Below are 15,959 nucleotides of genomic sequence, written 5' to 3' on the forward strand. Positions count from 1 at the left end.
AAACAAAATAGCATAAAAAAATATAAATATATTGTAAATTTAACGAATATCTCTCGCTCTCTCTCTCTCTCTCTCTCTCTCTCTCTCTCTCTCTCTCTCTCTATATATATATATATATATATATATATATATATATATATATATATATATATATAACTACTTAATTTACTCACATAAAATTAATATACGAAAGTATAGATTTATGCGTAAACTTTAAGTATTTACTTCAAAAGTGGTCAATACGTCGGTAGAGCTAGTTAGTAATTTATAAAATAGATATGGCGATTAAGCTACACTGAATATTCCGCGCTTCATCCACTCTAGGACTCTTCAGGCTTATGCATTTATACATATATATATATTATATAAAAATAAAATATATACATATATACATACATTTATATACATTATATAAATATAATATATATATATATATATACATATATATATATATATATATATATATATATATATATATATATATATATATATATAATTTTCCCTGCTGGGCCGAATACAAAAATGGACGTATAAATTTCCTGAAGATTTAAATATGTATACTTAATGTATCTCTATAGAAGTTGTTATTTATTATTTTTAAATCGAGAAATGGAAATATTATGTTATGTTTCTGAGTTTATGATCCAGTTACGAAGGGTGCAAGTTCAATATCTGTAGAATGCGTATATTTTCTATCGGTCTTGACTGAGGGCGTTAAGAGGACTTAATATTTAGATGGAAAAACAAGAACTACTTCCTCTAAAGATCGTGCAATTGTGATGATATTGCTCCTAGGATGTAATGTAGGATTTTATTATGACGACTAAATGTGGCTTAAATGTCGTTCTAAAGTTACATAATCGTCTAGACATAATAAATCTATATGTGGCATCTGTTGTTGCAAACCTACGGTATTGTGACCCAGAGGGGAATTTCTGCAATCAGCAGTAATATGTTATGATTAGTAATGTATGAATAACAGTAGTAACATTATTGTTAATCATGATGTTAGTAATATAGTCGTTATCTTTATTTTATTAGTAGTAGTTAAAGTAATATTAACCATATTAATAGTAATATTATTATTAGAAGTAATGTAGTAGTATCATTATAATAATAATTTTATATCATTATTTACTCAGTAAGTGTTTTACATAACTCAATATCAGGTATTGCTCGCTAACAACGCGCAGTAATCTTTCAGGACGCCCAACCTTTTCCGCCATTTTAAATAAATATAACAATTCATTGTTTTGTGGATAAATAAAATAAAATAAAATAAAATAAAAACCGCCGAAGCTTGGCCCCGAAACAGTGCATATTCTCCCTTGATGACCTGACATTATCTGGAATCGAAGCATAATACCTCACAATACAATTAAAAACAGCCTACAACGAATTGAATAACTACAAAAAGAAGGCGTTCCATATTTCGGACGTTGTCTACAAAACTATTTTGTCAATTATTTGTTTACAAACTTTAAAATTATATATAGAGAGTTTTGAACTGTACAGCATATTCGATTTGGTATTCAGCAGTAAAATAGCCGCCATGGAGTAAAAATGCAAAAAAAAAAAAAAATGAAATTTAACAGGTCGACTAAACATGTATCTTGTACGCATGTGCATATACATTTTTTTTTTACATAGGAATCACAACTTATCAAGGCTCAGAGACCACTCGAGAATAAGGATTAAGAGTGTACAGTAGACAATTGTGTACAGTAGTCGTTAGTAATGGAAATTCGGTAAATTTGTTAACTTAAGTGGAACCGCTCACCAAGAACTTGTTTACGTTGGACTTGAAGACAATCAGATTGTAGTCTGCTGGAAATAGGAAAACGGAAGACAGTTCCACAGGCGTGCACTTCTAAGAAAGAAGTTGTTCATGGAATCTACGCTTAGGTTTAGGCACAGATAGAGAGTGGGGGGATTATTGATAGTGTTTTCAGCTAGATGAGGGTTTCTCGTGAAAGTTTGGCGAGGGGGAACCATAGATTGAAGCTCAGTCGAGCACTTGCCATGAAAATAACGATAAAGCAGAGACAGACTCGCAACATCTCTTCTGTGAGATAGAGGTTGCAGGGAAGAGAAAATGACATCTCCCACGAGGCTGCGAAGTCCATTTTTAACTCTATCAAGGCGGGACAAGTCCTTTCTAGCAGCTCCTGCCCAGATGTGGCAACAGTACTCCATCCTTGGACATACCTGGCTCTTATATAGATAGAGAATTGCATAAGCAGAGAGATATCTACTGGATCGATAGAAGGATCCCACAATTTTTCCAGCGGCCTTGGTAACAGATTTGATGTACGTGTCCCATTTCAGATCAGGAGTAAAGGTCAAGCCCAGAAGTTTGTCAAAACATGAGGTCTTCCCAAGATGAGAACCATTCATTTCAATTGATGCCAGATGAGGATCAGAACAGTGATGATGTAAAGATAGAAGCTTGGTTTTAGATACATTTAGGTGTAACTACCTTTATTTTTAAAACATTCGTATGAGTGTGACTTTAGGTCAGTTGGTAACGAATACGTCTGAAGATCTGTATGTTTTAGTTTCGATTCTAACTGATGGCACGGAAATTATATATATAAAAAAACTTTTGAAACCACGTCTTCATATTGAGTACAATATTATATTCGAATTAATATTGGCTCTAAAATAATACATATGTTATCTGCATAATTAAAAATATCATATTTATGTATTTTTTTACGACCGGGTCACGTGGGATGGGCACTATTATATATTAGGTACAATATAATAATCATTAGATAATTGGCTTAATATTATTTATTACGGAATCTGCATAAATTAAAGAAAACATCATATTTAAGCGTATTTACGACCCGACAACATCGGCCGGCATGCTAATTATAGATAAGCTTAATAATGCTCTCATGGATTGAAGGATCTAATAGCCACATCTGCCTTGTCCCACCTCCCTGCGTGGAAGGACCTTTGTGGCCTTCGGGCCAAGATCAAAGTGTAGTAACTATTCCGGCAGATGCTGCAATCAAAGACCATTTCCCTTGTGTCAATCGTCTGGTCCATGTAAGGGCAACCCTACATGGGCCAGCTGGCAAATCACTATCCAGCTCTCATTTCCCACCTCTCGGGAGCTGGTCCCATTTTCTCTTCCCCCCTCTCTTTCCACATTAAAAAAATGGCCTTATGCCTAATTTGCTCAGTGGGAAAGCAAATAAATACAGCCACGTCTGCCTGGTCTACGTGATTTAATAACTCCTGTGTTGCGAAACCGAGATCGCATTGCACAGTGATATGTTGGATGTTTTGCTCTTACTGTTTCTAGTAAAATCGGTTTGCTCCATCTCTGTAAACATTTTCTCACACCTGAAGCTATTCTCTATTTCTAGAAATCTACTATCAGACCACGCATAGGGCACTGTTGCCATATGTGCGCTGGTGAATCTGTGTCCTGTTTGAAGGTTACTGATAAATTTCAGAAACATATCTCTAATATGAATGTCCTCACACTTTCTTCTTCATTGCAAACCCCATCTCACAGACGTGATGTTGCTAGTCTCATCCTTTTTTTTATAAATATTATTTTGGTAAATGTTCCTCAGAATTGCCTGATATATTCCCTGATTCCTTTGGTCTAGCTCGTTTGACTCGTTGGTCTTCATTTGTAGTAGATGTTAAAAGCGTTTTAACGTCAATATCAAGTGTAAGTGGAGTAACTCTGGGAAAGGAGTAACAATAACCCTATATATTAATGCAGTAGTGAATGAAAAAAATAATCATTTGTGTTGCCCTCGACCAGGAGATTTCTTTATTTACACTGTCAACTGACTAAAAAGTATACTATTTTCCCAAACCTGAAACTTTAAAGTCTTAAAAATCTATAAAATATTTACTGTTGTTATAGAGTAAGCTATTCTGCCTATTTCAAAATCAAATAAACTTATTCAGAGACAATGAATACAGTTGCATCTAAACATTGTGGTGGCGTCTCGCCAAATCCAGATGCCACGCGATCACTTGCGTGCGCAAATGCCAGTCGAGGTTCCAATCTCGGCAACTAGTTCGGTAGAAACTGGACTATATCAGTGGCCTTTTATTTGGCGGGTTGAAACATTCGTTCTGGTTTGTACTAAGCGGTTTATCTTTCTAGGCTCTGCCCTCCCTCTTTGAGGTGGAGTAAGTTATTGCTTATAGCCTGAATAGGACTGACCGGAGAAATACCGAGAGGGCTATTCAGACAAATTTAAAAGGCCAGAGGGCTCCTCTTTTTCCTTCCCACCTTTTAACTTTTTGTAACATCTATCGGTAGGAATGAAGTAAATATCGCGATTCATTGCAGATATGGCCACAGAATCATGACGTATATTTTTATGACATACTTTTTTAATACACTTTTTTTTTGTAAATTATACAACTGCGTTTGTCGTGATTATTGTTGCCTCGAACGGGCACACTAATTTTTAACGCAAATAGGTAAAAAAATGCTCATATACAACAGGGTGATAGTCAAGCTGATCAATGCAGATCCCGCAGTTCTTGATGCTCTGGTGACCTGTGATGAAAAGTGGATCTATTTTTGTAATCCAAAGACTAAGAGACAGTATTCGTTGAGGAACTCTGCAAGCTCTCACAGGCAAAAGAAGGCCAGGTAGAGCAAATCCACTCAGAAACTTATGTTGATCCTTTTTTGACAGCAGGGACATGAATAACATGCAATAAGTTCCCAATGGACAGACAGTCAACAAGGAATACTATTACAGTTCTGAATTTTTGAAATGCTGAATACTATTACAGTTCTGAATTTTTGAAATGCTGAATACTATTACAGTTCTGAATTTTTGAAATGCTGAATACTATTACAGTTCTGAATTTTTGAAATGCTGAATACTATTACAGTTCTGAATTTTTGAAATTATTGCTGATTGTTTGTGTTACTTGTTTTGATCGGACTATTGTTCTCATCTTCTTGTTTTTCCAAGATGGCGACTAATATGCCTGTCAAATGTCGAAGGCTACATCGACCGAAGCGTTGCACAAAAAAAAAAGCACTCAGGATAAAAACAATAGTTCAACCAAAACAAGTAATACAAAGGAATAAGGAAAATGATATTCAAGAAGAGATTCCGTCGTAAGAGGCAAGAACTCTTCAAATCGAGTCAGTAGTATTTCCACCAGGACAATGCACCAGTCCACAACTCCATCCTTGTTACAGACTATTTGACCAATTTGTGCATCAAGACAGTCCCTCGCCCTCTCTATAGTCCAGACCCTTATCCCTGTAACTTTCGATTATCCCTTAAGCTTAAGGAAAACCTTAGAGGCTGTCGTCAATTGAAAAGATGAAGGAGGCTGCGACAAGGGTTATTGAAACGCTCACAGAAGAGGACTTCAGTAGGGGATTCCAGAAGTTGTTGAAACGGCTCAACAAGTGCATTGCAGCCGGAGAAGATTACTTCGAAGAGAACTAAACTTTCATGTGTGTACTATCAATAAAAGTGCCTATACGAAAAGGTCTACCAAAAGAAATTGTTTTAACCCTTAATGACCTGAACTATGATGTAGATGATTAGAAAAAATATTTATTGTTAATTTAAAATGGCGGCATACTGAATGTAAGCAATGAAGAGTTGCAATCTGGCATCTACCCAGATACTGAACTAATACGTACAAGGCGTGTTTGAATCATTTCCAACTTTATTTATGTCGTTATATTAATTTATTTACGACTGAGCGGATTAGTTCAAACAGGTCATAAAGGCTTAATTATTTTCCCAACGGTATTTTTTTAAAAATAATTTAGTAATGATTAATCGATTTTTCTAGTGTTATTATTGCATTGGATATTGTAGGATTAAAACAAATATTTTCAGCTGCAAGCTTTTAGTTCACGCATGCGGTGTCTCTAGAAGCACATGGGCAAATACCGTCTATTATTCCAAGGTGAATGGCATGTTAAGACATTTGCGGTTCAAACAAATAACGAATTGTGTTAAAAGGTAATGAAATGCGGACAGCTGTGCACATTTCACGAGAGTGAGTGAAGGGCGGACTTCAAAGTGGAGGCACGCGTCTCGAGTATGCATAAAAGCGCGCGTGTAAATGTTTCTAGCCTAGAGAGGAAGGGAAAAGAGGGGAATAAGAGTTAGAAGAAGAAGAAGGAGGAAAAGGATAGAGAAGTAGTGAAAAAGACAAAGAGAGAGAGAGCGCAAGAGGGGTAGGGGAAGAGAAAAAAGTGGAGTGGGAAAGCGACATAAAAGAGAAAAGAGGGGGAAAAAGAAAATAGGACAGAGCCGATGGACGCAGAAAAAAAGAAGGATATAAAACGACAAAGATGAAGGGATAGATAAGATGAGAAATAAAGTAGATATAGTTGAATTGCAAAATAAAATGAGAAGTGGCGGGATGAGGGGAAGAAAAGTGAGTAAAATTATGCTGAAGAAGGAGAAATGAAAACGGAGAGAGAGAGAGAGAGAGCGAAAGAGAGAGAGAAAGTATAGAAAATAATGGACGAGTATGATAAAAAGAGAGGAGATTTTGTTTTTTTACATGGGAGTCGCTACTTATCAAGGCATGAAGGCCACTCAAGGATTAAGGTTAATGAGTGTTTGGTGAACACCGGGATCGCGCGTATTAATAGTTAGTGGTGGAAATGGGGTAAAAATAGATTATTTGTGGAGTCGACTCAATGAAACTTGTTTACATTGGACTTGAAAACGATTACATTGTTGTCAGCTAGAAAGCATGCAAACGAAACGGATTTCTGTAGGCGGTAGGTTCTAGTAAGAAGCTTTGTTCATGGAATTTGCGTTTAGATTTGGGCACAGATAGAGAGTGAGTAACCCTTATCTTCGAGTGGCCTCTTGGCCTTGATAAGTGGTGATGCCTATGTAAAAAAGGGAGAAATGTTGATGAAGAAAAAGAATGCAAAAGTATACAGACAATAAGCGAACGAGTGAGAAGGAGGGTGAGAAAAGGGGGAGAGGAATTAGAATGGAAAGACGTCATAAAAAGGGGGAGATAGAGAGGGAGAGAGAGAGTGAAAGAGAGAGAGAAAGAGAGAAAATGAGTTTGAAGAACGAATGAAATCGAGAAAGGTAAATATGAGAAGGGGGAAGAGAGAGAACGAAAACAGGAAAGAAAACAAAAATGCATAGAAGAGAAAGAAGATGAACAAGAGGGAAAAGGAGAGAGAGAAAGTAATAAAGATAAAGAGGTCGAGGGAGATAACGAGAGAATGAGAAACTAAAAGCAATAAGTGGGAAAGGGAAGTAGATAGTTGAAAAGCGAAAATAACGATATAAAAATACAAAAGAAGAAAAAGATAAGAGGGGAAAAGGACACATCTACTCATCTATGACTAATTTGTTGATGGGCGCGTGCACGCGCGTAAAAAATGGCCGCCAAAGAATACAATGCATAATACGACTTCTATATGTCTGTCTGTCTGTCTGTCTCACATATGTTCACACTCTATCTCCTCCAAAACTAAAAGTCGTAGAGCGGTGCCAGTGGACTCAGATGATTGGATATTTTACGGACTGTTGTTTTACAGGTCTTTATACGGTTAAAATCCTTTTTAAGGGGGCAAAATTGAGTAAAAATTGAAAAATTTATTATACATTCTATACATTCATCTTAGTTTATTTTTAATTGTTATTTTTTTATTACTTAATATGCATGCCACGTCGATACAGTGGTAACGTCACCAGCTGTAAATGCTTCGGTTTCGATTCTAGATGATGTCACCTGAGTACTTTTTTATTTTTGAAATTACCATTCCATAATAATGAATATGAAATTTGGACAAATTTAAAAATCATATTTAAACACATTTTACACCCGGGCAAAGCCCCCCCCCGCTAGTTGTATTAAAAAAAAAAGATTGAAACTAGTAACATCACGTCTGTGAGAGGTAAAGAGGTTGCAGCCAAGAAGAAAACTACAGATACGCCCAATAAATCTCATATCATGTCTTAGTTTGTACAGATTGTTAATATTTATTTGTCTTCGAACTAAAACTTGAGCAAATAAGTACTTGAAAGATTAAACCCCGCTTGCTAACACACTTGTGCCTTTGCGCTGTATAACTAAATGTTAAAAATAATACTAAGAAACACATCTTAAATAATAAAAGTTCACATGAAAAACATTACTTTTAGATTAAGCTGTTGTTTCGTTATGGAACTTCATCCTATCTAATTCGCTAAGGAAATGGCATGTTTATTTATTCATAAACTAGCAAGCTATTCAGCATTACCCGGTCGTAAAATACGCGAAAACATAATGCATTTTAATTCATCCGGATTTTATATATAATATAGACCAAATTCTCTATCGATTATATATACTAGCAGTTCCACCAGGCTTTGCTCCGGTCCCATTTAGTGTGCATAACTTAATTTGCATATTATAAAGTTGGACTTATGTTCAGGTAACCTACATCTAAAATTTAAAGTGTTTAGACGGAGGAGTTTTGTAGAGTCTGCAAAGGTCGACTCTTTCCAATTTTACCTCTTGGTAGGCAGATTTTCGCTCAAACACCGAGTAAAAAGCTTGCGGCATGTCTGAATACCCGTTATGTAAATTTTCAAATGTTTAGACCCAAAACTAACTGAATAGTTTGCTAGAGACCGTAAAGGTAAAATATTAGGAACTTTGACTCCTTAGCAGCCAATTCTCCAACCAAAAACCGATTAAAAATCTTGCCCTATGTCTGAATACAATTTATGTAAAATTTCAAATGCTTAGACCAAAACTTAGCTGAGTAATTTGGTAGGGTTTTCAAACGTCAAATCGTTGAACTTTGACCCCTTGACAATCTAATTTCTGGCCGAAAACTGATTAAAAGGACTTTCCCAAATCTCAATACCCCTTATGTCAAATCTAGAGTCTGTACATTAAAAAGTACTTTTGTAAGGAAATGTACACACAGACACACACACACACACAGACAATTTCACTTTTTATATATATATATATATATATATATATATATATATATATATATATATAACTACTTCATTTACTCACATAAATTTAATATACGAAAGTATAGATTTATGCGTAAACTTTAAGTATTTACTTCAAAAGTGCTCAATACGTAGGCCGAGCTAGTTAGTAATTTATAAAATATATATGATTGAAAATTTAATCGTACGATATAACTGGACGTATACTAAATATAATTAGATCCTTCTTAGACAATAGAACATTCCAGGTTGTTTCTCATAAACGTATATCCAAGAGGCACACAATTAATGCGGGAGTGCCTCAGAGGTCGATCCTTGGACCACTATTATTCCTGATATTCATAAACGATCTCCCTGATAATATTGTTTCCGAGATAGGTATATTTGCTGATGATACAACACTCTCTAAAATGCACGAGGGAAGAACGGATGTACATACATCTAAGACAATGACAGAATCGTTAGAATATTGCCTCCAGACCGTAGTGGAATGGGGCCGGAAATGGACGGTAACATTTAATGCTAGTAAGAATAAGCTACTCTCCATTAACAATTTCAAGACGCCTACTATCGATATCCATGATAAATAGCACGCTACCTGCGAATTGTTTCTTCAAACTCCTCGGCCTTACATTCACGGGCAATATGAATTGGAACAAATGCATTAAGGACATTGCGAAGGCTGCTGCAAAGAACGTTGATTCACTCTATCGAGATAGAGGACTACTCACACCTGAGAGTATCCTGTAACTCTAAAAAGCCACCATTCATTCATGTATGGAGTATTATTGTCACATCTAGGCTGGTGCATCTACTACTAGTCTCTCCCTCTTGGATAGGGTCCAAAAAAGAGTTTTCCATCTAATAGCCATCACTTTGTTAACTAAGCTCCAACCCCTGTCCCATCGTGTCAATGTTGTATCTATGTACCTGTTTTACAAAATTTTAATGGAATGTGCTCTGATAAACTTGTTGCACTTGTGCCCCCTCGGCGTACATATTGGTGAGCTTTTCTAGGCGTGGTCCCGAATAGTAGCCCCTTACGTGCAAGTGACGATCTGCCTTGTTAGGGGTGAACGCGAGTAAAAATGGGAGTATGTATGATGGCTCAAATGTCAAAATGAGGTAATTCATTAAAGCTAAGACAGGGAATAACAGCGCACAATAAATGATGTCAGAAAAATTGGATAATGGGTCATTCACTAGATGAACAAATTAGAATCATGGGTTGCTAGTATTCATAGATAACCACCAAATGGAATTTTACTTTTTCCGTATAGAATCATTAAAAGATGAAACACCTGAACAGCTATAAGAAAAGAAGATCATAAAAAGAAGGAATAGAAAAACAAAAGCGAAAAACCATTTCGATAAAATAACCTCGTGCTTATCTATATATAAAAAAATCGTGCATGCATGTACGTCGAAAAAGTACAAGTATTACGCGAATTCAATATTGATGTGGGTGGGGTCTTATGGATGGTGACTTGGGGATGCTTGCATATCTACTTTTCTTTTATCTCAGTGCTATTTTCAGGTATAATGACCTGTCTAGTAACCTAGTTCAACGTTTCTCATTTTATTTAAAGCAGAAATAATGTTGAATAATTTCTACGTGTGTATTCGACTAAGAAGAATACTACATGCGACAAACCTCGTTAGATTCCACTAATAGATTTTATAGTCCCAAATAAACATTTAATAACAAAAGATAAGAATAATTATCACTTCTAGGAACTTAAATTGAGTAACATCCTATCCTGAACAAAACCCTACAGTTTTTGGAAGATCTGTAGTCATTATATCCGGGCAAGTAACCAGATGTTAAACAATTACAGATGTAAAGAAAGACATCAGACTTTAGGAAATTCTTGTGAATCTTCTTCGTAATTATAAAATAAAATCACTTGTATAAGATGAAAATAATTTATTTCCTATCTATACGAAATATAGAAAGATGTAGAAACAGAAAGATATAAAAATCTAGAGAGACGTTGAAATAGAAAGATGTAAAAATCTAGAGAGACATTGCTAAACTCCGAGGGAAGCCACAGACCGGTGGAAATAATGTTAGATGAAATATAACCAGCATTGTCAAAGCGTTTCTTTGGATGGAAAGATCTTCCTGTACAGTGTTTCGAGTCCCGTTTGATTACGTGTAAGAAATGGAAACTGTAAGAGCTTACTAGTCTGTTAAAAAACCACGATGATGTAATATTCGTCCCATTACATTAACCTGTTTCTTTGAATGTGTAACCACGCGCACGCACACAGGCACACACGCTCGTACGCACACACCATCTTAATGCACATTATATTACGAGGGGCCTACTATAACTAATGCCCCTGACCCCCTTTAAGTGGTCTGATCTAGCTGAAATTTTGCATGTGCAATGTTTTATATCTCTACGGGTTATGTGGCAAATTACAGATCCGAACTAATTGTGGTTTCTGTTTTACAGGTGTTTGAACTGAGTCAGGTGTGAAATTGAGCCTGTTGAATGTCGAGCAGTGATCCGGTTTTTGTATTTGAAAGGACGCACACCACAGGAGACTTTTGATGAAATGAAAGAAACTTATGGTGATAATGCCCATCATATGACCTTGTAAAACGCTTGCATCGTGAATTCAAACATGGCCGGAAGTCTGTGGAAACAGCTCCCAGACCTGGTCTCCCTCCTGCTGCCATTGATGAGGCATTTGTCCGTCAAGTTGAGGCTGCCATTTTGGAAGATCGATGCATTACTATTCGCCAAATAGCCCAAGATGTCAAGATTAGTACAGGGTTTGTGGAAACTATCATTCATGACCATTTGCATATGCATAAGGTGTCTGCCAGATGGATTCCCAGGTTGCTCACACCATTCCAGAACCGAGAACGCGTCGAGTGCAGGATGAATTTGGAGATGTGCCAAGAAGATGAGTCAAAGGTTTTCAAAAGTCTGATTACACAGGATGGAACCTGGGTCCATCACTATGATCCAGAGACCAAAGCCCAGTCAATGCAGTGGAAGCACTTGGACTCACCACCTCCAAAGAAGGCAAGGGTGCAGCCCTCCGCTGGCAAGGTCTTGCTCACAGTCTTCAGGGACCAGGACGGAGTAGTGATGACAGATTTCCTGGCAAAGAGTACCACAAATACAGGAGCCTATTATGCTTCACTTTTGAGGAAATTAAGGGAAGCTATCAAAATCAAGTGGCGGGGCAAGATCAGCAAAGGTACCCTCCTCCTGCAGGACAACGCTCCGGTCCACAACTCACATGTCGCCAGATCAGAAGCACGGGCGTGTGGTTATGAACTCCTTTCCCATCCTCCATACTCTCCTTACCTTGCAGCTTCTGACTTTCACCTCTTCCCAGCCATGAAGTTGTTTTTGAAAGGAAATCGTTTCCCAGATGATGCAGCCTTGATTTCTGAAGTCACGTCGTGGTTGGAGGACCAACCTGGGGTGTTCTACAAAAACGGTCTCCAGAGCTGCATCAAAAGATGGTAGAAATGCATAACTCTGGGTGATTCCTATGTAGAAAAAGACTAATTACTGTGCCAAGTCTCGTTGCTATACTACTATGGGAAGTGAGTCCGGGGCATTACTTATTGCACGCCCCTCGTATATGTGCATTTTAAGTGATACGCTTGGCGTCTATTTATACGTTTGATTATTGAATACTGTTTATACATGTTTTTACACGTTTGTATGACCACTGTATCCATATCTAACCCGAACATAACCCAATTTTATGAATACGTTTATATGGACAGTCGGTATTCTACATACACTTTTTATTTAACGACGCTTGTATAAAAACCTTCTATCATACATTAAATATACGAGTATCGATATAAATTTAGAGACGACTCAGAATAATAACAATATATATAAAAACAAAAATTCTTAAATAGCAGCGCATGTTGATAAGGACACTAGTTTCAATAAAAACAAGAGAAGCATGCATGCCCCCCCGTGAATGCACAATGAACGATGCATAAAAACGACTAAGCCCAGTCAATGCAGTGGAAGCATTTGGACTCACCACCTCCAAAGAAGGCAAGGGTGCAGCCCTCCACTGGCAAGGTCATGCTCACAGTCTTCTGGGACTAGGAACGAATAGGGATGACAGATTTCCTGGCAAATGATACCACAATTATAAGGAGCCTATTATGCTTCACGTTTGAGGAAATTAAGGGAAGCTATCAAAATCAAGAGGCGGGGCAGGATCAGCAAAGGTACCCTCCTCCTGCAGGACAACGCTCCGGTCCACAACTCGCATATCGCCAGATCAGAAGCACGGGCGTGTGGTTATGAAATCTCCCCATCCTCCCTACTCTCCTGACCTTTCACCCTCTGACTTTCACCTCTTCCCAGCCATGAAGTTTTTTTTTTAAAGGAAAGCGTTTCCCAGATGATGCAGCCTCGTCGTGGTTGGTGGACCAACCTGGGGTGTTCTCCAAAAACGGTCTCCAGAGCTGCATAAAACGATGGTAGAAATGCATAACTCTGGGTGGTTCCTATGTAGAGAAAGACTTGCGTTGCTCTACTGCTATGGGAAGTGAGTCAGGGGCATTACTTATTGCACGTCCCTCGTCATATTTATGCGTATTTTATAACATTCACAAGAATATTTCGTTTATTCCAGAATATTCTAAGAAAATTTATATTTTTCCAGACCAAAAAATATCATTTTTGTGTTTATTCATACTATTTAGCTAAACCGCAAAAGTCCACGGGCGACGACAAATCCTGGTTGGTTGGTTGGTTGATTGGTTGTTTTTTGTTTTACGGCATATCAACCCTCTTCGGGTTATTTAATGCCGAACTCAGTGATTTCGAAGAAAACTTTTTTAATAGAATATATTTGTTTTTTTTTTTCAAGTCGGTTTCTATTAAACCCATAGTTGGGACCCTAACAGATACTACCACTTTGGGTTAGAGTGGATCTAGAAGCATTCTTCAAAGCCCGCAAGCTGAAGCCTCTCCATCGGATATAGTTTAAGGTCACATCCCGGACCTCAAATCATGATAAAAATGAACAAACGGTGCAGTTTTAGGCCTTAACATACGTAAATTTGAGTTCTGCACGATGCAAAAAATAAAAAATAAATAAATAAAATAAGAAAAAGAAATGACTAAGTCCATCCTTCGCCTCCTTCCCCATTTAGACACCAAAGTCCCCAAGGCCTTAACATATTTAAATTTAAGTTCAGTACAATGCAAAATTGCTAAATAGACATACACAGATTTTCGACAAATATGGTAAAATAGTCAGAAAAATGGAGTGTTTTTATTAGCCCTAAAAGAGCCTCTGAGACACACTCAATATTTATTGTGAAGTATAGACAAACAAAATTATATAGAAATCAGTTAGTTACAAATTTTCAGAAAGTTTTATAAAAATCCAAGGCATCAATTTATAACCACAAAAGTGTCAATTTTAGCCAGGGGGAGGGGGTGCAACCGGAGTATTCTCGAAAACCCCGTTCTGTCACTTTTTTTACTTATATCATGTTTTATGTTTGTGCAAAATTAAAAAAAAAATTCCAACGTGTAGTTATTGAGAAAAGTGCGGACAGACGAACAGACGAACGGAGAAGGGTGAATGTACAGGTCCACCCTTCCATTATCGGGTGATCAAAAAAAACATTATCTTATATATAAAAAAACACACTCATCCGAAGTCTTCGTGATATTACATTCGCCAAAACATATTCGACATGCAATTGCTATATTATAATTCTTATTCACTTAAAACAAGGCTCATTGCTCCTTAATGTAAGTGTCTACAATATGAGACCGTGTTTACAGGACGATTACACAGAGAATTGGACAGTGAGATGTCTGTTCACATCACATATTAGTATAGTCAGCTAAGCAGGAGTTATCAGGAAATTCCAAAGTATAGTAAACCACGGGAACCAACTATTAGAATAGAAGGCTTTTCAGCATTTAGGGAGGTCTACAGTAGAAAGTGGAATGTGCTTTTGGCGTGTTAGTTTGAGGAATTTGCGTAGAGAGGGCACACGTGCTACGAGTTTGTCAGGACACATTCAATTAAAGTACTTGAAAAAACGGGCGGAAGCATACAGCATTCTCATAATGACACAGAGGTTAGAGCTTGGTTGAAAGTGTAGGATCTGTTAGGCTGCGGAGTCCTTTTTTATACGCTGTTTACCTAGAAAGAGAATAATGGTAGATTTGCCAGCCTAGATGTGATACATGAGCTATTGGTGGCTTTGTAGAGATACAGGATACTGTTAGGTGTGAGAGGTTTTCTAGCACGGTGGAGTGAACCCAATTTATTTGCAACAGCCTTGCCAATATCTTCAATGTATTTGTTTCAGTTGATTCCAATGGTTAATGTTACACCGAGAACTTTGAAGTGTAGGTTCTCGGGTAGAGTTTTGTTAGTCGTGGAAATCGGCGATTGAGTAGCTTAAATTATAAAAAAAAAAACGTAATTCTTATCAGCATTAAATGTATTCTTGTCCTCATTCTACTCTAAACTAAACATCATTTTCAAAGCTTTCATCCATGTTCAATCGTTTTTCCTTGGTATCAACTATCACTGTTGATGAGTAACGCTGATCAAAACGTTGTAGCCTCAGTCGCAAAATAGACAAAAAAAAAATAGAAAAAAACTTCACCTCGTTTTTTTTTTTTTTTTTACATGAAGTTCACCACTTATCAAGGCCCAATGGCCATTCGGGGATAAGGGTTATTCGTTTCTTTGTTGTTGTACAACGACATTTAATTTCTCATTCTACCGTCTCCTTACGGTTGTAACGTTTCTTATGCGATCATCTAGAACGTGCTCTCGAACGTCAACCACGTTTCTAAAATGATCGGCTTCTCGAACGCGCTCTCTGTTTTTATAGTTTTCTTCTTTTTCTTACAATGACGTCATTTCGCTCACATCTCGATATTTGTATATAGCCGCCCGCGTTATATTACAGATGGAGATACTAGTCTGGATAAAATGGATAAAAAAACAAACAAGAGATGC

At 37.0% G+C, this 15,959-nt stretch overlaps 1 protein-coding gene across 2 annotated transcripts in view; it reads right to left on the minus strand.

The window, feature by feature from the left end:
- The window catches only part of LOC145258140 (contactin-3-like), a 527,582-nt gene that overhangs the window by 60,020 nt on the left and 451,603 nt on the right, over positions 1–15,959 (minus strand). The gene's annotated exons all lie outside the window — the stretch shown is intronic.

The sequence above is a fragment of the Euprymna scolopes genome, chromosome 33 (assembly GCF_053919585.1).
Source record: "Euprymna scolopes isolate OS-2025 chromosome 33, ASM5391958v1, whole genome shotgun sequence".
In the NCBI taxonomy this organism is placed as follows: domain Eukaryota; kingdom Metazoa; phylum Mollusca; class Cephalopoda; order Sepiida; family Sepiolidae; genus Euprymna; species Euprymna scolopes.